The following is a 24,116-nucleotide window of genomic DNA, read 5'->3' on the forward strand; positions in this document are numbered from 1 at the left end:
GCACCTTGTGGCGCCTTAGTCAGCAGGTTTGGGGGCAGCCCTCTCCTTATGCAGCCCCCAAAGCGCCCGCCCAGCCTCTGTCTTCTCTGCTGGGGGCAGGGTACAGGCAGAGAGGCTACTACCCGGCCAGAGGGGGATGAATTGTGTCCTGTGACTGGGGCTGGGACACTCTGCTGTGTCCCAGGAGATGCTTCCCACACCTGATCTGCAGGTGATATAAACACTGGCTGGAACCCAGGTTCCCTCCTGAGCCTCAGACCTGGGGAGATTGGCACCCAAGCCCTACATTTCCCTGAGGCTTTTGAAAATGCATTTACTGAAATGATTAAGCTCATTTTGCCTCTATATGAGAATGAATCTAAATGAGGCTAAATAGGACAAGCCTGTTAGTCATAATGTCAAATTCAAGAGCTTTTTCTTTCTTCAATTCACTAGGATTCAATGTTTCAGTCTCTCCGTGGCTCCACCCACCCCCAGCCCCTGGGAATTACATGATATGCAGCCATGTCTGGAAGGGGCATCTCTTGTCACTTATTCCAGCCCCAATTAGTAATTTTACACCTGCTTGCTCTTATTAATACTGATGCCTCTGTTTACAATGCTCCTTTCCCAACTTGTGCTTAAGGCAAACACCTCCTCTGTCAAGGCTGAAGTTACACCACATCCTTCACTAGCAGAGCCTTTTTGGACTCCTCAGGCAGATCAATGATTCCTGTCCCTTGGTCTCACTGAATTTGGCTCCTCTCTCTGCAGTTTTTCTGATAAATTGTCGTTCATTCATTGTCCACATTATTCTAAAAGTTTTTCAGGGGGTGCTGATAGCTATATTCTGGAGCATCAGACTGAAGCTTCAGCCCCACTGAGATTGAGACTTCCTCCAAGCTGGTCCTGGGTTTCAGTTCAGTTCAATCGTGTGCAATTCTTTGCGACCCCATGGACTGCAGCATGCCAGGCTTCCCTGTCCTTCACCATCTCCCAGAGTTTGCTCAAACTCATGTCTATCGAGTCGGTGATGCCATCCAACCTTCTCATTCCTCTGTTGTCCCCTTCTCCTCCTGCCTTCAGTCTTTCCTAGCATCAGGGTCTTTTCTCATGAGTCAGTTCTTGGCATCAAGTGGCCAAAGTATTGGAGCTTCAGCTTCAGCATCAGTACTTCCAATGAATATTCAGGACTGATTTCCTTTAGGATTGACTGGCTGGATCTCCTTGAGTCCAAGGGACTCTCAAGAGTCTTCTCCAGTACCACAGCTCAAAAGCATCAATTCGTCGGTGCTCAGCTTTCTTTATGGTACATCTCTCACATCCATACATGACTACTGGAAAAACCATAGCTTGTCTTGTGTTTACCTCCAAATTGAAAGTGCCCAGCACATATTTGGTACCCAGTTGATAGTGAGTGAATCACATGAATCCATTAGAGAATAATTCGTTCATTTGACAAAATGGCTATTAGCCATTTGTCATTAGCCATTAGTTCATTAGCCATGTGGCTACTATGTGCTGGGCACTGGGCTACACCTGGGAATGTGATGATGGACATGTCGGCATATCTCTGTTTTCATGAGTTTGGGAGTAGTCAGAGCTTAAAAGGTGTAGGGCAGCCCTGGATGCGCAGAGACTTGAGGAAGGAAGGCCAGAGACTGAGCCCAGCCAGAGGAAGGAGGCTAAGGGCTTACTTCCCCTGGGCATTGTCAAGTGGTCCCAGTACAAAATGATTTAAGATAACATGTTGACATGACTTGTTCTTAGGACTGATAAGAGGTTAGAGGAAGTGATGTGACAAGAAAACCTCTTGTCTTGTTGAAAGTGAGAGGGGGAGGGAGGCAGGAGGAAGGATCGGGATGGGGAACACATGTAAATCCATGGCTGATTCATGTCAATGTATGGCAAAAACCACTACAATATTGTAAAGTAATTAGCCTCCAACTAATAAAAATAAATGAAAAAAAAAAAGAAAGTGAAAGGAAAGTGAAGTCGCTCAGTTGTGTCTGACTCTTTGTGACCCCGTGGACTGTAGCCTACCAGGTTCCTCCATCCAAGGGATTTTCCAGGCAAGAATACTGGAATGGGTTGCCATTTCCTTCTCCAGGAGATCTTCCCGACCCAGGGATTGAACCTGGGTCTCCCACCTTGTAGGCAGATGCTTTACCATCTGAGCTGGGAATAAAATCTTACCTACTCCCTCCTTCACCAACAGCTGCTGCCCCAGGCTCATGAAGGCTGGTGTTAGGACACAGTTCTGCCTCTGGAAGGTAGCCAGTCTCTGTCAGCATAAGCCTTAAATTCTTGCTCCCCCTTAACTAAAATTCTTTACACACCCAGATTTGAACCCTGACTCCATCACTTACATGCTATCTGACCTTACAACTCTGCTCAGTCATTCATTATGTGACCTGAGATAAACCTCTCTCGGGCTCAATGTCTTCATCTAGGAAATGGAGACGTTAATCTTTCTCACCAAAGTGTTGAGGATTTAATGGGATGATGCCTGCAAAGTGTTTAGCACAGGACCTGAAGGTAATAAATACTATTGGTATTAGCATTAGTATTAGTATTATCTGTCCCCTCACACAGGGCTGAAGCAGTGGCACAATGGCAGCGCAGTAAACTTGGAAGTCCCAACACCAGACTTCAGCCCCAGCTCTGCCATTCACTTGCTGCATGATTTTAGACAAAACCCTTATGACTTTGGAGCCACCCTCTTTTTTTATTTTGACAAAGGCAACAACAATAAGCACTTTACCCAAGGAGTGGTTTGAGAGGTCCAGGGGGTGACAATGTGGGGGTCTTTAGGGCATCAAGCAGCCCAGAATCAGTGCTGGTTATGAAAGAATGCTTTGGGATCATAGGCTGTGGGACGTTGGGAGGCTCTGCCTACGTGGAGCTGCAGAAGGATGAACAAGGTCCCCGATAACCGTAATTCCACAGTAGGGCTTGCAGCTAACTCATCTCTGTTACCATAAAAGGAGAGGTAGTCAATCTTCCTGGCCTCAGGCAAGCTTTACCACCAGACATGGGGAAATTGAGGCTGGAAATTGAGACATGGTGTGTCTGCTGGGGGACCCCAGACAGCATCTCCCATGGTCTTTCTTGTGCTAGAAAGATCGGCCCCTGCCTGTCTGACTGGGAGACCTTGGGCAGGTAGGTTCTGGCTGGATCTCAGGGCCAAGTCAGCAGGATGCTTTCCATCTGTGTGGGGTTCCTTAGCTGTTCACACCCGTGCAAGCCTGTGTGTGCCCGTCCGTGGTCATGGAGTGTTGGAACCACAGACCTGACCCAGAAGCTGTTCTATCCATTTTGTCTCAAAGGTGCAAACAGAGGCTTAGGCAGGCGAAGTCACCTCCTCCAAAGTCACACATGATTGACAAAGTGCGGGGGGCGGGGGCAGAACTCAGGAGTGAGACCTGACTCTGGGTTGCCTATGTTCTCCCTGTCAGAGTAGCAGCTGTGCTCCCTGCTGACTACCGGCGGAGTCATGTCCGGAGCGGGGTCCCGGGGGAGGCATGGAGGAATTTGGAACAATCCAAGATTTGGGGTTTTAATGGTTTCCTAGTGTAGCATCATCAAGAAGGCAGCACTCAGCTGACCCTGGAGGAGGGCACATGGAGTACCAGAGGGATTCTGCTTGCCAGAGGAATGAAGCAAGGGTGGGAGGAGAGAGATTGAAAAGAGAGACATGGAGACGGATGGCAGGAAGTGGGAGGAAAGCCTCATTTGCTCATTGTCAAAATGTTATTTCCTTGAAATTATTTGACAAGCAATTTCCCCTTGAGATCTCTTCTACGGAGTTGACTTCTATCACAAAAGACTCCTTTCTTTCTCTTTCATTTTCTTTCTTCCTCTCTGTCTCTTTTCCTCTCCTGCTTTTTCTTTCTTTCCCCCTTCATTCCTTTCTTTTTCCCTTCCTTTCTCCTCCACTCTTTCCTCTTCCTTCTCTCCTCTCTCTCTCTCTCGTTCTTCCACTGAAATGGCCCAGGGCTCTTTAGGAAATGGACTGGGGGTGGATAGAGTAGCCTTGGAAGCTTGGGGCTGCAGAGGAAATGCCACTTTCCTGTCCCCATGCTCCTAGCAAGGAGCTACAGAGATGGCCTGAGTGTGCTAAGACCCTCAGCTAACCCATCTCCTATGCTACCCACCAAGGTCTTTAACTCTGCAGACTGCCATCCTAGTCACGCTTTCTCCCTTTATGTAGAGCAGTGATGGGTGAGGCAGGGGACAGAAGGAAAAATGGTGGTGCAGCTACAGCCATAATGGAGGGACCCTTGAACTGGGTTTCTCGTCAATTAAACAAGAATGGCAACTCCCAGCCAGCTGACTTCCCAGGGCTGCTGTGAAGACCTGGTATATGGTAAACTTCCCAGTGCCAACATTTGATACTTTGGGAAATGACTGATAGGGTTGTTGAGACCAGCTGTCCCCTTTGTCCCTGCAGGTACAAAAACACTTGTGGTGGCTTCAGGGCCATGCCACCAGGAGTCTTGCCCCTGGAGGGCTGGCATTCTGGGAGGCTTGTCTGTACCAGGGGCCCAGCTCTTTCGTCTGCCCTGAGCTTCCTGCCACCATGAGACTGGTCTCCATCTTCTAGAGCTGAACAGGCTCTCTCAGGTGCTCATGAACTCCTCAGAGCTGATCAATCTATCCTAGAATTGAAGAGGCAATTTATTTGCAGTGAATTTTGGCTTCCCAAGTACACTGCTTTCCCCTAGAGTTATAACCCCTTAGCTGAGGACCCTTCTAGAATGAAAGTATATCTGAGATTTCATCGGAAAAAAAGAATCACGAAGAGGATCATGTGTCTACTGGTTTCCAAGCAACAGACAAGCTTACTTCCTATCTTTGGCTCTGTGTGACTTCAGAGCAAATAAGTCAGACAATTACCTGGAAACAGGAAGTGAAAGTCTATGCCATCTGTAATCATTTGTTAATGCAGTAGGCATTTTTGAAATGTCTGCTGTGTGCTGGACTCTGTGCTCATCTTGATCAGGTGAATCACATGTCCTCCCTGCTCACAGACTGCCAGGGAGACAAACATCCTCGGGACAAGCCCTCTTGAGGCAGTGAGTGTGATGATGGGGAAATGTATGAAGTGTCCCCGAACCAGAGTGACTTGGCTTCTGGATGTCACTGCAGGGAGCCAGAAACCTGGAGCAGAGAACAGTCTGAGGGTTGGAAGAGTTCTAGTCCCAGGGGAACTGGGGAGCAGACCCCCTTTCTCCCATCTCTTGTGGCTTAAGATTATTCCTCACCTTCATTCTCTGGTTTGCCCTTTGTCAACTGGGAAGTCCAAAAGGAGGCTTCCTGATGTGAGAGCCCAGCGACGTAGGATGGGAAGGCCCAGAGCAGGGACAAGAGTGGGAAGGCTTCCACTCAGATTGCCCTATGTGAGGAGAGGAGAGGCGAGACTGATTCACACTCCAGTCTGCAGCTCTCTCATCTCTGTGGCTGCCCTCAGTCCTGGGCCAGGGTTCTAGCCCAGCCCCAGGTCCTTCAGCCAGATGGCAAATCTCCTTCCTACTTTCTGGTGCTGTGCACTTTTCCCCCAGGAGTATGAAGAGTCTGAGCAGGCCTCATGAGTGGAGTGGTGAAGTATGATGAGTAAGAGCATCAACTCTGTAGCCATACTGCTTGGGTTGAAATCTTAGCTCTGCCTCCTGCTCGCTCTGAGTCCCTGAGTAGTTTGCTTAACCTTCCTGTGCCTCAGTTTCCTCATTTGTAAAATGGGGATAATAATGGCATCTTCCTCAAGGGCTTCTGTAAAGGTGCTGCTGCTGCTGCCATGTCACTTCAGTCATGTCCGACTCTGTAAATTTGAGTAATCATGTATAAGATGCTTAGGACATCGGCTGAAACATAGTGGGTCCCATGTAAGGGGGAGAGCTCTATCATTGTTAAGGAAGAGTGAGGCCAAGAGGGCACTGTGCCTGTTGTCCAGTCTGGGCTACTCCAGGCTCCATTAAAAGAGGACTCCAGCCAGGCGACAATGGGGGCGGGAAGGGGGCAGCACATGGCCAAGGCTGCTTCCACTCCAGGAAAGCCCCTCTTCTACTGTGGACATTCCTCTGGATCCTGTTGTGAAGAGAGCCCTGTTCTGGGGGCCAGGAGGGTGCTGGGTTGGTGGAGCTAGGCCTCATCCTGGAGCCAAGCGGGTGCAGGGCCTGTGCTCCCAGCTCCCACTTGGAGTTGCTGACGGGAAGAGGAATGCAGTTTCTTGGGAGCCTCTTTCCTTCCCCTAACCACAATTGGCCCACAGAACCACAACTACCAATCGGTCCATTCATTAGAAAGCCTCCTGATTATCCAGCTGAGCCCAGTTCCCGCCCTCTCCCTCACATTCCATCTCCCTGGCGTGGGGCTGCCGCAGCCTGCTCATCAGGCCTGGAGTGCCCTTCCACTCTCCCCTCCCAAGAACAGGAGTCTGGGATAGAATCCAGGCAGGGCCATGATGATGTCTGGGGGCTCCTTGGGGCTGTTAGATAAGAGCTGTGTTCCTGGGAATTCCCTGGCAATCGAGTGAATTAGGACTCTGTGCTTCCATTGCAGGGGGTCATGGGTTTGATCCCTGGTTAGGGAACTAAGATCACAGCCACACGGCATAGCCAAAAAGAAAAAAGAGAAGAATTATGTCCCCAGAATTAATTCCTTCTAAGAAACTGCAGTGCCCAGCTCTGTGCTAGAAGGCAAGAGGGACCAAAACTACATGATCCAGTCATCAGTGTGGGGTTGCAGATTTGGCTTCGCCTCAGCCAGCAACCTTGGCCAACTTGCTGGAAACTTCTGCACGTCAGTTTGTTCATCTGTAAAATGAGGATTATAACAATTGTTAACTCCTGTGAGTAGTGATAATATCAAATTAGAAATTTCCTAGAAAGTAGTCTGAACTCTTGGAAGACTCCTGCAGATGTTGGCCATCACTAGTAGAGAACTCTGGGTTTAAAATCGGATTTTAAGTCCAGATCTGCTTCCTAGATGCAAAACATAGAGCAATGTAGGAATCTGTTTTTGAACCTCAGATTCCTCATCTGTTAAGAGGAAATTAAGTGGACATAATGCTACCTGTCTTAGTTTGTAAAAAGTCAATACCAGAAATAACCAGACTCTTGTTGCAGAGCAAATGTTCAATGAATGTTAATTACAATCATTCAGAGAAGTAGCAGTGGTGATATGGCCAGAGGGAACTGGCCATGGGAAGTGAACCAGATTCACACACCTCTTCTCTTCCACACAGCTGCAGTTCCCCATGCTATAGTCACTCAATAAATATTTGCTGATTTATAAAGGATGATTGATCCTAGACTCTGGCATCAATATTCCACACCAGGCCTGGGGCCTCTTTCAAGGGACAGGGGACCATCTTGCCTGGAGCCCCTCTCCCCTCCCTTTGTCCCCCTCCTTAGGCCAGATATTTGCTTTCCTTAAAGCTCATAAAACACTATTTCACTTACGCAAGAAGGCTGTCATGCCAAAGCTATTTTATTATGAAGAAAGCAGAAAACCATAAAAAAATATTTTTAGAACACAACAGTAGAACTCATGTTCTGTTTCTTCCTTGAATCTGAAAAATAAGATCATGGACTATATGCTTAATTTTTAAACCAACTTCAGTGGGGTCTTCCTAAAGCTGAATTTTGAGGAGGTGGTTCTAGACTATGAACCCATGTCATCTTGGATACTCTGGGCCACTAGGGAGTTTCATCCCTTTTTGCAGGTGGGAAACAGTCCTCTAGAGAAAAATTAGACATGTACCTCTGGAACCACGGACACTTTTCCAGACATTAATTAACTTGTTCACTTAATGAATATTGGCACCCACTGATCGCCAAGCCCTAGTCACTAAGACCAAAATCACTGAAGAAGATCCATCCTTACCTACAAGGCACTCTCAGACTGTGAATACACTGCTGCCAGACAGAGCGGCAGTGTTACATGGAGCTCGGAGCAGGTAAGTGGGTGGGGAGTCAGGAGGGCTTCTAGGAGGAGGAGACCTTGGAGCTTCATTGAGAGCAATACAGAATACCTGTACCTGGATAGCAATACAGCAGCACAGGTACAGAAATGGAGAAGGGAGAAAACTAAAAGGTAAACCTGCCAGGGAGAAAAAAAGAAAGAAATGGGGAAGAAATTCCAGAGAGAGGAAACAGCATGCACCAAGGCTAGGAGAGGTAAGCGACGGTGCAGTGGGCTCTGGGCAGTACAACTATTTTGGAATGATTGGAGCTGGGGAGAAAAGATAGAAGTGGGAGAGAGGCCCAGAGGTCTTATCCACAACATTTGACTTTTTCATGAGAAGCTGCTGAGGAAGCTGGTCGGGGGGGGAGGGCAGGTGACAAGATTAGATCTTCCATCCATTCATGTTGGTGCACGTTTTCTGAGCCCAGGGTCCTGTCCTTAGGTTATGAGGGGCCCATAAAGAGATGCATATGGTACTGAGTGGACTCTTGTCCTCAGGAAATGCAGTGTCTAATCAGGCAGTGTGCAGGTTTGGGCTGACAGAGACTTCAGCTGAAGGGATGTTGCCTACAGAGAAAGAGGCTAAACAGATGGAGGGACGGAGGCCACTGGAGGAGCAGGGATCCTACCGGCATGCAAAGGCAAGATCAAGGATGCAAGGAAAGATTTGTAGGGTCAAGAGAAGAGATGTTTTGCCTTTGATGTCAGTGGTGTGCGTTTGGCAGAAGAAAAGGGATTCAGGAGACTGAATGCTGTTGAGAGAGAAGTTTAGGTGATCAGTGATGGGTCTAGGTGGGGAGGGAAGGTGGAGGGACCATGAGAAGTTCATTGCCTCACTCAGGAAACATGACACCTGGTTATTGAGCCCTGCAGGGATCAGGGACAGAATAAAACTGCTAAAGTTCCCGCCCCCAGAAGCTCATGGCCTTCTTCTGCCTGGCCTGCTGTTCCTTCCTACTCCTCCTGGGTCCTCCTGTTGAAATGACCTTTCAAGGTGCTGCTGCAATGGGCCTGCTCAGGAAGCCTTCCTGTTGCTCTCAGCAGGAATGCTTTTTCCCTCTTCTGGATTCCACAGTGCTTTTCTCTCTGCCTCTCCTGTGCTTGTGTCTCCCTTTGCGTGTATAGTTCTTACACTTCTACCAACTAAACTGAGCTTCTAGAGACAGATTTTGGTCTCCCACAGGACCCAAATATACTAAGTGCTCAATAAAAGTTTTGTTGAATGGATGAATTCATCAATGAATGAGTGAATGAATGGATTTCAAGAGCCCAGGTCATCCCCCCTGCTGGAAACAACCTCCCCTCCCCATACCTAAGTTGAGCTCCTCTTTCCCCATCCCACTGTGGCCTGTCCCCCGGCTGGCTGCTGGGTCACATGCTAGTCACAGGTCCTCTGTGCTTGGTTGAGGTCATGGGCTCAGGCAGGATGTCAAATCTGCAGGGTTGGAACTCACTGTGTCGGTGAGATGAGGTGTGGGCAGAGCCTGGGGAACCTGTGCAGACTGCAGAGAGCTGAGTGCTTATCAGGATGCTAGAGCAAGCCTCAGGCCTTCCTTCCCCCCGGCCTCTCACTTCTCTGCTCTGGCCCTTACGTGTCTGCAGGGCAATCCTGTCAGTAGGCACCATGGGCCACTGTGGCTCCCTTAGTGCCCCAGTGGCCCCACACGTGCCTCTTCCTGGCAGCAAGGCCTTCCCCTGGTTGGTCCAAGCCTGTGCTTCAGCCTCATCTCCTGTCATCCCCCTGTAGGCCCCCAAAGAGTGGATACACACCTGCTCAGTGAATCTTTACTGAGTGCTTACCATGGCCTGGCTCAAGGTTCATTGCTGGAATTTTCACAGTAAAAGACAGTCTGCTCTCCAGGAGCTCACGGTCAAGTAGGGCTAGAGGAGGTTTGACAAGTAAGTAGCCGACTCCAGTGCCCCAACCTGTAGTTAGTGACTCGGACAGGAAGCCCAGGTTGGGACCCGCAAGAGAGGGTGGGGAAGTCTGGCACAGTCTGCGGGGGAGGGGAGGGGAGCGCCAAGGGCAGAAGAGAAGGGAGGGGCATTTCGAGGAGAGCGAGCAGCAAAGGCAGAGGGCAGAGAGGAGTGTGGTTTGGGGTGGCCACGTGTGAGTGACAGGGGTTTGATGGGGTGAGGACTGGTTAGGCCAGAGACCTGTCACTAGGCCCCCATCCCCACCCACGGAAGTAAACCTCCCAGCTGCCACCTTCTCTAGAAATTTCTGTTTCTCCGACTTGCGTGGTTTCGTCCTTGTCAGAAGCCCATGGCATTTTTGTCTCCATCTGGGCTTCCTTTTCCATGTTCCAGCTTATTTTAGGCCTATGTGTGTAGCTGCTCTGCCCTCTCCACCATACTGGGGGCTCCCCCAGAGTTGGGACCTGTTGTTTCTATACTCTCCACAAATACTGAGCCGGGTGTTGGGTACTGAGAACGCAGCAGAGACTTAGATGGACACATTGAATTCAAACACCAAAGTGTCCACCAGACTGCCTCTGTCCCTTCATCAGGCCCTCTGATGAGTCATCAGGAGGTCATTTCATGAGTAAAGAATTCATCCGAATGGACGAGAGTCGTCTGGTGCCACTTGCTATGTGACGTTTAGCAAATCTCGTAACCTCTCTGTCAGGGATGAAAGAAACACCTCTCTCAGGTCGTGGTCATGATAAAATGCAGTTAGAAATGAGGAGGTGCCAGGTAAACTTTGCAGCAGGCTCCAGAGGCCAGAGGTTTGGGGGTGGCTGCTCTTCCACTGCCAGCAGAGTGCACCTTCCAAGAGTTGCTCACTCTCGATCTGGACTCCCTACCCGGACATGGCCCACAGGCTCAGCTCGGCTCACCTCAAGTAAGTCTCCTCTCCAGCTTGCCTTGATTCTTTTTTTTTTTTCCACTCAATAAGGAAAAGCTCCTCACCCTACTAGACGACCTCACATGTGAGGGTGTAATTTCCAAACGCAGTTTCCAAGACTGCAGTTTATCCTCTGATTCTGCTTCTTGGTTCCTTTAACCTCTGTGTTGTATTTCATCCAAATTTCAACATCAGAAGAATGATAGGTTTTCAAGCATGCTCATATGCCAGAGCCCCTAGAAGCTGGCACGTTTGTGGAACTGAAAAAAAAATTAGTATGTACAACTTCCAGTCATTCTTGAAAGTGAAAAGTGAGAGTGTCAGATGTTCAGTTGTGTCCAACTCTTTGTTGGACTGTAGCACCCAGGCTCCTCTGTCCATGGAATTCTCCAGGCAAGAATACTGGAGTGGATAGCCATTCTCTTCTCCAGGGGATCTTCCTGACCCAGAGGATCAAACCCAGGTCTCATTCATTACAGGCAGATTCTTTACTGTCTAAGCCACTAGGGAAGCTGAGCTAAATCAGAGATCCCTGAGTCCTTGATTCTCATGGAGATAAACAGTAGCTGAAGCCAAGGTTTAAGATTTAAGAAGAATGTCAGGATCTCATGTCCTAAATGGTGATTGAAGGAAGGGGGTCATCATTTATGTTTAGGGATGGGACTCTTGCTCTAGGGAACAGAATCTGAGAGCTCTGGATCTCAGAATTGAGCCTCAAGAGCAAAGGCCCAGTATCATAACGGCTGCTGGCCTCCCAGCTACGCTAACATTCCCTATTTTCCATTTTCCTTTCCTTTTTAGGAGTCTACACCAAAATGCTTATGACTTCTTGACTTTCCCTTTCTCTTCCTGTACCTTCCTAGAAAGGTCATGGAACATGGCAGCCAGCTAGGAGCATGGACTTCAGAGCAATACTGTTTGGGTTCAGTACCTTTGTAGTTACTTTCTTGTGACCTGGGACAAGCCTTCTGTGCCTCCACTGCCTTACTTGTAAAATGGTGAGGATGATAATAAGCTGGTCTCACAGGCATTGGTGAGGGGTCAATGAGTTAACACAGGGGTCAGCAAACTGTTCTGTGAAGGGCTAGGTGGTAAATATTTTTGGTTTACTGTCCATACTGTCTCTGTCATCACTGTTCAACTCTGCCATCATGTTTATCTCAAAGGCAGCCATAGACAGTACTTACATCAGTGGTGTGCAGGGTGATAAAGCTTTGTTTATAAAAGTAGGCCGGGAGCTGGATTTACCCTGAGGCTCACAGTTTTTACCAAGTTAATACACAAAGAAAGTGCTTGGCTTGTCGTAAGCACTCAGAAAATGTTAGCAATTATTATTCATTTATGAATAAACTAAATTTGAGCAGTTATTCTGTGCAGGCGCTGTCCTCACAGCTGAGAGCAACATAGACAAGGCCCCTGAGCTGGCGGAGCCTGTGTTCTTATTGCGGGGTGGGAGTAGATGAGGAGACAAATGACAGGAGATAGCAGATGGTGTAAGAGCAGTTGTGAGAAGAACTAGGGGCTGAGATAGTGACAGTCAGGGAAGATCTCTTAGAAGCCATGATGTTTCAGTCAAGACTGTGACGAGGACCCAGCACGATGCCACTCTGAGAAAAGAGTTCCGGGCAGAGGGCCCCACCAGCTCTGGCTCCCTCTTACGAACCAGCTGCAGGGTCTGCAGTGCTGGGAGGACTGGGAGAAAGGAAAGGAGAAGGAAAAGACAGGAAGGGAAACAGGGCTCCCTTCTGACTTGCCACTCAGGGTGCTGCAGGGGCTGTGGGGAAGAACCTACAGCCCCTCTCCTGGGGTATGTCCCTTCCCTCAATACTCTATTCCTCAACCCAGCTCCACTCTCACCTTTTCTCCCCTCACTGCCCGCCTCAAGGCCCTCAGCCCAGGCCTGGCACCCACATCCGCTCCTCACACCTACCTCTGGCTCCCAGGCTTGCTCCCTCCAGCTGCTCACTACTGCAGCTGGAGGGATCCCTTCGCGCCGTCCAGCCAGTGAGCAGCAGGGTCTGGGTTCTGCTTCCTCCTGCACAGGGGAGATGGGAACTCAAGACAGGAGATGAAGTGGGTTTCACTGGAGCCGCTCCTAGACACAGAGCCTGGAACCCAAAGGGAACTCAGAATTCCTGCCTTCTGGTCATGGTTCCCTCAACCTTGGGTTGAGAAAACACCTGTGTGTGTATGGATTCCGGACTCCAAGTTCCCTCTTTTCCCCATCTCCACACCCAAACTTGTGGCTTGCTCTCTCTCTTTCTTTTCATTTTTTAATTAATTATTCTAATTGGAGGATAATTACTTTACAATATCGTGATTTTTTCCCCCATACGTCTACATGAATCAGCCATGGGTATACATGTGTCCCTCCATCCTGAACCCCCACTCCCCACCCCCTTCCCACCCCATCCCTCTAGGTTGTCCCTGGGTGCCCTGACTGATGCATCGAACTTGCACTGGTCATCTAGTTTCCATATGGTAATATACATGTTCGTGCTATTCTCTCAAATCGTCCCACCCTCGCCTTCTCCCACAGAGTCCAAAAGTCTGTACTTTACATCTGTGTCTCTTTTGCTGCCCTGCTCTCTCTTTCAACATCTATACTGAAGTGTAACTGATATACACAGAACTGTACAAATTTAATGTACACAATCTGATGAGCGTGAACAGATGCATATACCCATGAAACCATCACCACAACCAACATATCCATCACCTCCAACAGTTCCTGTGTCCCTTGGTGTTTTGTTTTGCTTTGCTTTGCTTCTGTGGTCAGAACGTTTACAGGAGGTCTACCCTCTTAACCAAATTGTAAGTGTATGAAATGGCATCGTTAGCTATAGGCACCTCAGCCTTCTCTTACTAAACATTCTGACTCCCACCAGAATCTTGTGGGATGACCTAGCTGAGGAACTAGGCAACCACAAGTGATGTCCATCTCCTAAATTCTAAACTCCCGCGACTTCAGGGGTTGGAGCCAGTCTGCCTCGTGGACCGTCACAGTGAGTTCACTCTTGCCAGCTTCTATGTCAGAGGGATGGGTTACTTGACCTGATCCCAGTCCCAGGATACACCCTTCTGGGAGCTAGTGGCCCTCTGCCCACCTCCTTCAGTTCTCACTTCCTTAAAAAGCCTTACCAGATTTTGTCCCCACGCTGATGCTCTCACTGGCTCCAGAGTCCACCCCGCCTTCACCCCAACCAGGCTGCCACGGTTGGAATGGTGTCTCCTTGCTCCTTCTTGGATCTCGCACCTCTCATCTGGCGGTGACAGGGTCTCCAGGGCTGCGTGACTCACCAGCAACTGGCGTTGTCAGCCTGGCCGTCATGTGGCGCTGTGGGACCCCAGCGGGTGGGCGGGCAGCGGGTCGGGCGGGCTTGCTCGTAGCACGCTCGGGGGCCTCCCTCCCCACTCTTTGCTGTCCTGTGCTGTTGTCTTGGTGCCCAGGAAGCCTGTGGGGGAAAGAGAGTCCGGCCCCTCTTCCTGTCAGCGATGACTCTCTGCTTGGAGCTGACCCTCCGGGGTGAGTCACCGGGAAGGGGAGGCAAGCCCTGCAGTGGAGGAGGAAGCCCCAGGGTGCAAGTGTTCCTTCCACAGCCCAAGGCTGCTGGAGGTCTGAGGCTGGATAGGGGTCTCCCAGTTGAAAGAGGGGCTTGAAACAGGCTCCCCGAGACCCTCTACTGGGAGTGGTCTCCAGACTCCTGTCTCCCCCAAACCCCTGCAAGCCACACCAGACTAAACATGACTTTGACCATGTCACAGCTTTTGCTTGTAATCTTTGGAGGCTCCTTATTGCCTCTGGGATGAAATCTGAGTGCCTTAACTTGGCCCCACCTGCCTTTTGACCTCATCTTCCTTTATCCCACTCCTGCCCTCCACTCCCATCAGCCGGCCTCCTCCGCTCCTAATTGTAGCATACCCACAGCCATCCCACACCTTTGTCTTTGCCATGCCCATTCTGCACCACTCCCTGTGATGACTTTTCTTTTCTAGATGCACCCAGACTCTAAACCCCATTTCCATTCTCACATCACCCATCCATCCATTCAAAAAATATATCTGGAGCACCTTCTACTAGAGTGCCAAGCTCTATGCCAAGAGCTGAGGTTTCAACCACCTGCAAGCTAGACAGGTAAGTGCTGAAAGACCTCCCAGGCTTGTGGATGAGACAGACATAACAGGGCAATGGCAGCATAGCCAGGTGAGCTCAGGGGTGCTAGGGGAACACCCGGGAGGGGCACCTTATCCAGCCTTGAGAAGATGATGGTGGTCTTTCTTTGTATGTGTGAACCTTTTTGAAGTCTTGATTGAATTTGTTACAATATTGCTTCTGTTTCATGTTTTAGGTTTTTTGCCACATGGGATCTTAGCTCCCTGACCAGGAATTCAACCCACACTCCCTGCACTGGAAAGCAAAGTCTCAACCACTGGACAGCCAGGGAAGTCCCAAGCATAGTGGTTTTGCTGGAAGAGGAGATGCTGCTGATTTCTTGAGTGTGAGTAGGAGTTAGGTAGGCAAGAGAACCAGGGAGGGAATGGGGCAGCAAGGATGTTGGGACCAGAGGAAGCAAAAAGTAGGAAGGCCTGGGGCAAGAGAGTGCATTCTAGGAACTGAAAGTTGATCATAATGTTTGGAGTAGAGAGTGTGAGAGGGAGTGTGGAAAGAGGAGAGGCTGAAAGTTACCCAGGGGCCCTGGAGAGTTTAAAATTTATCCTAAGAGCCACAAGAAGCCACTAAGAAGTTTACAGTGGAGGTTCACAATGAGCAGATTTGCACTTTAGCTGGTCCAGAGTGACCAAAGCGTAGATTATGGATTGGAGGAGGGCAAGAGATGGGCTCAGTGATCTCTTAGGAGGTGATTTACGTGGTCTGAGTGAGAGGTAGTGGTGGCTTGAACCAAGGGATGGCCGGGGAGCTGAGGCCAAGAGGAAGGGTCCAAGGCCCTTTCCAGCTAAGAGGACTCGAAGGTTGCTTAGGCATAGAGGTGGAGGGGAAAATAGTCAAGCATGCCTCCCAGGCTTGTGATTAAGCAGATGGGCAGTGGGGCTATTCTACTAAGAGGAGTAGGCCTACTGGCAGGGGACAATGAGTGCAAACTTGGGCTTGTTCAGTTTGAGCTCCTGGAGGGGCTGTTGAGGGCAGGCAAGTGCCAGAGAGTGTGGACAAGGCTAGGTTTCTGGAGAGAGGTCTGTGTTGGAGGGATAGTCTTGGGGTCCAGCTGTACTTGGTCATTGAACTCGGATAAGATGTGCTTTCCCTCTTCCATGAAGCCTTCTCTGCTTCCTCCAGTTGCCCACACCCAGTCCTAGCCCTCCCTCCACATAGGACACGCTGATTTGTGTTACTGAGCTTTTCTCTAAGTGTGGATCATTTTTCTGTTCAGATAATTATCAGAGGTTAGCTTTAAAAATATTCTCATGATAGGGGTGAGACCCCGACCCAGAAACGGATGCAAGAAATATTTTAAAACAGGGTTTAATGGACTGGGTATGTGGAGTGAGGGGACAAGAGGAGTCCCAGCTGTGTGTGTGTGTTAGTTGCTCAGTCAAGTCTGGCTCTTTGAGACCCCATGGACTGCAGCACACCAGGCTCCTCTGTCCATGAAATTCTTCAGGCAAGAATACTGGAGTGGGTTGCTACTCCTTTCTCCAGGGGATCTTCCTGACCCAGGGATCGAACTGGGATCTCCTGCATTGCAGGCAGATTCTTTATCATCTGAGCCATCAGGGAAGCCCGGAGTCACAGCTACCCCAGCTTACCAACACAGGGGACTATTTAATCCAGAGGGCAGGAAGAAGAATGGGAGGAAGAAAATGGATTAAGTTTTGGATCCACTGAGTTTGTGGTGATGCCTTATAGAACCTCTAGCTGGAAAAGCCAGGAAGACCCAGGAATTGGAATGTGAGGTTTGGGTCTGGAGTTACATGTGAGGTGGCCTCATCCACCACTTCTCTCCATTCTCCAGCCACATTAACTTTCTTTATAAGCTCATTTCTCACCTCAGGGCCTTTGCACATGCTCTTTCCTTTTTCTGAAACACTCTCTTCCCAGACACGTGGTTTATGCACTTAATTCAGGTTGCAATCTGGAGTAGCCCTTTATCCCATCACTCTCCATCTGCTTACCCAGTTCTAATTTTCATCATAGCATTCATCACCCACCAATAATCCATTGTAAAGTTGTTTAGGTGTTCTGTCTCTACCACTGGAACAAAACTTCCCTCTGGGCAGGGGTTCAGAGCCCAGAGGGACCTCAGGGCAACCTCCTGACACCTGGAGAGAGGGCCCCAGGTAGCACATGCAGGGCCAAGAGGCCCAGGGAGTGGAGAGTCCTGGCAGGAGGAGGGGCTGAGATTATGGAGTGCCTCAGAGAGGTCTCCTCTGAGAAAGCCCCTGGGAGGCCGTCTGGTGGTAGCTTCTGGGTCGTGAGGGACAGACTCCAAATACAATGAAGAATAAACCAGGAGAGTGGCAGGGGCAAGGAGCTGGGCAGTGTGCCAGGCCCTGAAATGGTAACTGGGGAGGGGCATAGAGGCAGGGGAGGGGGGGTCACTTGTGATGAATGGTGATCACAGCCTCCTAACTGCCCTTCTGGCCCCACTTGGGCAGTGAACACCCCATTCAGAATCGTCTTGAAGGCATACATCAGATCAGTTCACTCCCCTGCTTATTGCTTAGAATAAAACCAAACTCCCTAACATGATAAACAAGGCCCTCCGATCCTGCCCTGCCTTCTCCTCTGACCTCCTCCCTCCACACGGCCCCGTTCCCTCCACTCCAGCCACTCGGGCTCCAGGCTGGTCCTTGAGCCGAGCATCTTCCGGCCCCAGAGCATCGGCACTGCTGTTTCCTCTCCCTGGAAGTTTCCCAGAGTGTGGCTCAGACCTCTTATCATACTCAGGTTTCTGGACAAATGTTACTTCCTCCAGGAGACATTTCCTGAGCACCCTGAAGTGGAAATGTCCCACCTTCTGTCAGCTTTTCCTTGCACAAGAGAAAATTATATTTATTATATAGTAAATGTTTATTTATTTGCTGGTTAGCTTCTTGTTCATCTTCCTCACTGAATGTAAGCTCCAGGAGGACAGGGATGTTTGTCTGTTTTGTTTCTTGCTGTATCCTTAGCAACAGAAGTTTGCCTGGCACTTAGCATCGATAAGTACCGTAGAGAGGAGCAAGCTTAGGCTCAGAGCAGCAGAGTGACTTGCCCAGATAGAGGCCCAGTGCATGCCTGCTGCAGGCAGGGGAGCACAGACCAGACCCCAAGCTCTTCTTACAGTTCCTATGGGTCCCCCACAGAGCTAGGCACTGTCTTGGCTTTTTCCCAGTCTGGGGGTGGGGGTAGATGAGAGGAAGACTGAGGGGAATGAAGAAGTACCAGAAAGAGCATTGGGAGGGGAGGGAAAGGAACCTTGAGGATTTAGGAGGGATGGGGAGGGAGAGGAAGGCTTGGGCAGCCTGCCTCCCATGAGATCTGAGCACCTTGCATCCCAGCCCTGAAGGGGCACCTTGGGTCTCCCAACAGCCCACGTCTACCTCCCAGGGATAAGCAGGGACTTCCCTCAGGAGGGGATGCCCTTGCTAATGCAGCCCTGGACCCCCAGTTCAGCACTCCTCTCCTCCCTCCGCACACACTGTGGGGAATTCCCCACTTCCTGGTAGGAACTGGGGAGATTTTCTTCAGCCCAGGAATTCAGGACATTGCCCAACTTTGATCATAACTTCTTCATCCTCTGCATACCACACCACCCGCACCAACATGTAATGGAGGTGGGGGGGGGGGTTACAGGAGGAGCGGAGGGTCTCCTAGAAATCTCTGCACTTGCCCCCACGCAGGCACTTTCACCTCACATCTCCCCAGAGCCCTTTATCAGGCCACGTGGAAGTCACACTGAGAAAATGGACCCCCTCTGTCCTCTTCATAAGGTGGGTGACTCGATGGCTGGCACCACAGCTGCTGCACACAGAGCCCGCCCCCCCACTTCAAGATGGGCCCCCCCCATTCACAGTGGTGGGGGAGGGGAGCGGGTGAGGTTCTGCTTGGGGCCCCTCAGGCTGCTTCTCTGCTCTCTCAGTGAGTCACTCCAGCCGATCCCTGTAGTTCCTGATCCTGCCCTGCTTGCTAGATTGGCCTGGCCTGCTCCTGGCCACGTGCGGAGAGAGTGGCTAGGGGATGGGCGGGTGCTGGGAGGCCTGATCAGTCAGCCAGACGCAGGGAGCCCCACCGGGATGAGCACTGATCCTCCGGTGCCTGGGTCTAGACAGCAGTCCCATGGATGGTGAGCGCTTGTCTGGCCTGAGACGAGACAAGCCAACAGTTTACTCAGAGGTCCCCAGAGCACCTGCTGCTTCTGAGCATCTTATCCTCTTCACTCATTTCAGCAGACGCTGGCTCTGCCACGCCTAGTACAGGGCACTGGAAGAGTGGAGAATAACAGCATGAGGGAGACAGCTCCTGTCTTCCAGGAGCCTGAAGTTCACCCTAACAAAACACATGTGGATCTCTGATGATCTGCCAGCCTCTGGGCAGGGGCGTGGGGACTTGGAGATAAACAAAGCATTTTTCTGAACTCAAGGAACGTATACTTTAGGTAGAGAGACAGACACAAGCCAGTAACTCCACTCCATGGTGAAATTATCTCAGCGCACACCATGAACCTCTGTCATGGCCCATCCGCTCGCCCAGCACCCCAGCACCCCTGCCAGCACATGAGCACCTTGAAGGCAGGGCCAGTCTTCTCTCTGAATTCTCAGGGCCTCATACAGCTATGCATCCTTGCAGTGTAAGTGCTACATGAACGGCTTCTAAAAAGTGAAAATACATGCTAAATAGAAATTCAGGCACAGCCTCCTGGCTTTGTTGCAGAGGAAGAGCTGGTTATTTCTGAATGATGAGGCTCAGATAAGGCACCAGAAAGAAGGTGTGATTTCAGCTAAGCCCTACAGGATGCAGATGGAGAATGGCAAGAGGGACTTCTCAGGCTGAGGGGAAAGCAGAGCCAAATCTCTACAGTCAAGAAAGAATATTGTTTATTTCGACCAACATAAAACACTAGCACACAGTGCATGGAGGGAGGATCTGGGCGGCAAGGAACATGGGGCCAGGTCAAGAGGAGTCTTGAATACCATGCTAAGGAGTTTGATCTTTGTTCTGCAGGCGCAGAGATCCCTGAGAAATTTTGAGGATGGGAATCATGTAAACTAAGCAGCATTTTAGGAAGATTATACGATGGCTGACTAAAAGGAGAACGCCTTGCTAGGAGTGTCCTCTCATTGGCCTTGGCCTCTTGGGAAGGGGGCGTAGCTGGGGAAAACTGGGGGGGAGGTGTGGTAGGAGGGAAGCGGAGAAATCATTTAAGAACCAATTGCAATGGTAGGAGGCAGATGACAATAGTATGAATCAGAGCAGGGGCAGTGGGAATAGAAAGAGGCAAAGTCAATGGCCAGTTGGCTAGGGATGTGAGGCTGAATTTTCTAGCTAGAGTGGCAGAAAGAAAACAAGAGAAGGGGCAGGCTCTGGGGATTTGGGGGGAAAAACCAGTATGGGTTATGACCAGTATACTAGTTCCTTGGGCTTCCAGAACACCACCGAGAAGAGGAGGAATCTTAGATTTTCTCAGTCTTGATGCATACTGATAGCAGGCTGTGGGTGCCTTCAGGCTGGGAAGACTCAAAGGAACCCATTTCGTTCCAAGCTTCTGCAGAATCTCTCTCTGCTGTGGAGACATTTCACAGTGCCCTCCCAGCTTGAGCCACTACCAGGTGGTCTCTGCCCGCCTACCACCATAGCAACCCATGTGACCTAACAAACAGGGAAGCGTTGCCAGGAGAGGTAAGACATGTGGAGGACACGGGGAGGCCTTGCCATGACCACGGGTGACTCTCAGTGTCCATGAGAGTGACCCCGCCCACACCCTAGCCTCCTGGTCACTCGGTTTCTCCATCTCTGATAACCTCCCATCCCACTGTCTTGGCCACCCACTCTTCAGACACAGTCATCTCAGTTGACTCCACAGAACTCACTCATCTCTGAAATGACTAATTCTGACATCTTTCTAGCTTCTCAGCTTATTCACTCAATCACCCAGCCTACACCTGTCCTCTGACCCTCTCAGGAGCGCCTGATCCCTCCCCTCTCTTCCAATTAACCAGTGAATTTTATTCTCTCTTGCCTTTCACATAAACTCCCCTTGGTCACACCACCCAGCAAAACCCGAGCTGTGGATGAATCAAATTACCTTGCCCTCTGAACTGTCCCTGTGTGGTGGGTGATTTCTGTTGGAGATTTGCCACACAAGCAAGCTGACCGGATCTACCATCCCTGGTGCTCACCAAGCCTGACTGGGTCCTCAGCTCCGCCCGCTATGATTCCCCTGGGCTGTGCCAAGCTTAATCTTACTCAGTTGTGTCTGACTCTTTGTGACCCTGTGGACTGTAGCCCAGTAGGCTCCTCTGTCCATGGGATTCTCCAGGCAAGAATGCTGGAGTGGGTTGCCATTTCTTACTTCCTGACCTCGGGATTGAACTCACAACTCCCAAGTCTCCTGTACTGGACGGGGGTTTTTTACCACTGTGCCACCTGAGAAGCCCCAAGGGAAGTATGTGCACAGATCAGAACTTCATTCCCTTTCTACCTATATTGATGTTATTTAGTCACTAAGTCATTGTCAGATTTAGCAAATAAAAATACAGGATGTTCAGTTCAATACAAATTTCAAATAAACAAGGAAAAAATTTTTAGTATGTCCCATGTAACATTTAGGACAGATTTATACTAAAAAATATTTTTTGTTTATCTGAAATCCAAATTAAACTGGGCATGTTTATTGTATCTGGCAAAACCTGCATGACTTGACGTCTTTCTTTGAGGCTTCAGAGGCATCTCCACTTCATGGGTCCACAACCAAACTTCCCATGGAACAAACTTGACCATGGCCAGGGTTACACAAATGAAAACAGCAAATTTGGGGAACACCTGGCTTGAGGGATTCAGGAAGAAGAGTAAACTACACAAAAAGTAGAGAAAGAGGAACTAGAGCTGTAGAGGGAGAACCACAAAGATGCAAAGGCCGGAAGCCCAAGGTATAAGGTCTAGAGAAACAAAGGTTGCACAAGAGTCAGCGTCCTGAGAGCATGAGCTCTGAGAAGTGGAAACTGGGGTTGGAAAATGGGACGTCAGTGGTGACCCATGAAGGGGAAATTAGCTTATCTCTCTGGTTCTGTCTTCACTCTGTCGGCCCCTCAATGGGCAGGGAGAATGCTATTCTCTCTGCCCATTTCGACAAGTGGGAGAATTATTTAAGATTTGGGAAATGGTTGGGGAAAAGGAGAAAGTCAACCCTGGTTGAGCAAGGTCATGGCTATGTGTCCAGTGTCTTGAGCCTGGGACTGTGGGCTGAGGAAGGTGGAAGTGTGATCCCCAGCCTCTGGAGGCTGAGGATCTAATGAGGGTGTCCAGGCGCTGCTGCTCAGCTCCACACCTTCTCAGGCTCAGGGGCCTCCTGGCTGGCCCCCTTTATCTCTGCTCCCTTTCTTGCCACCACTCATGCTTTTGCTTCCCATGTCCCCCTTCTTGGACCCCCAGAAGCTATTTACAGAAAGAGCCACAGTCTCCCCAGTTCTCCACTTCATTCAACCGCCTAAGACAAGACTCAACATACTTGTTTACTTACATCCATTTTGAGGAAACAAACAGCAAAACAAGTAACCCGTCCACCTCAGCTTGGGGGTTATGAGGTCTAACAGCTCTCCAAAGCTCTTCCAGCTGCATGTGGGTCCTGACCCCTCCTGGGAGCCTTCATGGGCGTTGACCTCAAGGATTTGATCCTGAGGGTACAGCCTCTTTCTCCTTTCCAGCCCACTCCCCTCTCAGTGCCCCCCACTTCCATCTGTCCTCTGTCCACAGAGGGTACTCTGTGGAGCCCTTGGTTTTGTCCACAGAGCTTCCAACTCATGCAGGAGTGTTCCAATGTGAGGCATTCTCTTCCAGAAAACACAGGACAGATTAATTTTCCATGATAGCATGTTATAAATAACATTTTCATTATAACACTCACATGCTCAAAAACTTTCAGTGGCTCCCTTGAGGCCTGGGAGCTGAGGGGGAAACCCTTCACTGGCGCGCAGAGAGCCCAAGGCCGGCTCCAGTGGGAGAAGTGCCTTCTTTTTTGGGGACAGAGGTGGGAGGACGTCCACCTGTTTCTCTGCTCCTGAGGCCTCGTTGAACCTGGGCATGCACCCCTCCCCTGTACAGCCCCGCTGTGGGCCTTCTGAGGAAAGGGAGTTTGGACAGGAGGAGAGAAGGTGGGTTGGGGTAAGAATGAGCTCAGAAGACCTTGACCTTGGGCTCCTGCGAAGCCAGCTCCAGATAGTACAGGATTACTATTATCAAGTACAAGTTCAGCAGCTGGGCAGCCAAGGCCCTTTTGAGCATCTGGACCCAACCTATGGCCCAGAGGTCAGGAGGCTTGAGCACCAACGCCTTCACCAGTTACTCCCAGACCTTGAACAAGTACTCTTTTCTCTAGCCTTAGATTCTGTAAGTGAGAGTGCCGGAATTGGCTCCTCCAGTCTGTTCTAGCTCTGCCATTCTACAACTCCAATTCTGCCCTTCCTCTCCAGTCCACACACAGCATCCTGGTTCAGCCTCAGGCCTCTGGACACTCCAGGCCAGAAAGGCCCACACACTTATTTCCTCGTTAACCAGTTGGTGAGAGCAGCATTGAGAAGGAGTCTGCATTCAGAGTTGGTGGGAGGCAGGGCTACAATCAACAAAGTCGTCCACAGACAAGCATAGCAGAGTGGTCCTCACGGGTGCCATCTGTTCGCCAAATTTGATCTACACCCTTCCACCCTTTGACTCCAGCAATCCCCCCTTCCTGAGTTCCTTCCCTTCTTTGCTACCTCTCCAAATTCTTTCAAGACCCAGATTCTTCAAGAAACTGAGGGATCTTACAGGCCTCAGAAACCTTTTCCTCCTCTGGGCCTTTTAAAGTGATTTTGGGGGAACATTTGGTTTGTTTTTAAAGGTGGTCCATGGTGCTGCTATAAACAAAATTAATATATAAATAAACCAAAGCCAAAAAAGATGATGACTCTTCTGCTCATTTGATATTGAACCCAGGCCGCTTTGCAAGGTTAAGATTGTCCTGGTGGGTTTGTGTGTAATGAGACGTGTGGGCTTCTGGGCAGCAAGGCCTAGCTGGTCCTGCTTTGTCTCTGGCTGGTGTAGCCCAGAGCCCAGCCTGGAACAGATGCTCAGGAGAGTTTAATGAGCAGGAAAACTGCTTGTACGTAGGACAGACCTGGCAGTCGGACC

Source organism: Dama dama, chromosome 20 (genome assembly GCF_033118175.1).
Source record: "Dama dama isolate Ldn47 chromosome 20, ASM3311817v1, whole genome shotgun sequence".
NCBI lineage: Eukaryota > Metazoa > Chordata > Mammalia > Artiodactyla > Cervidae > Dama > Dama dama.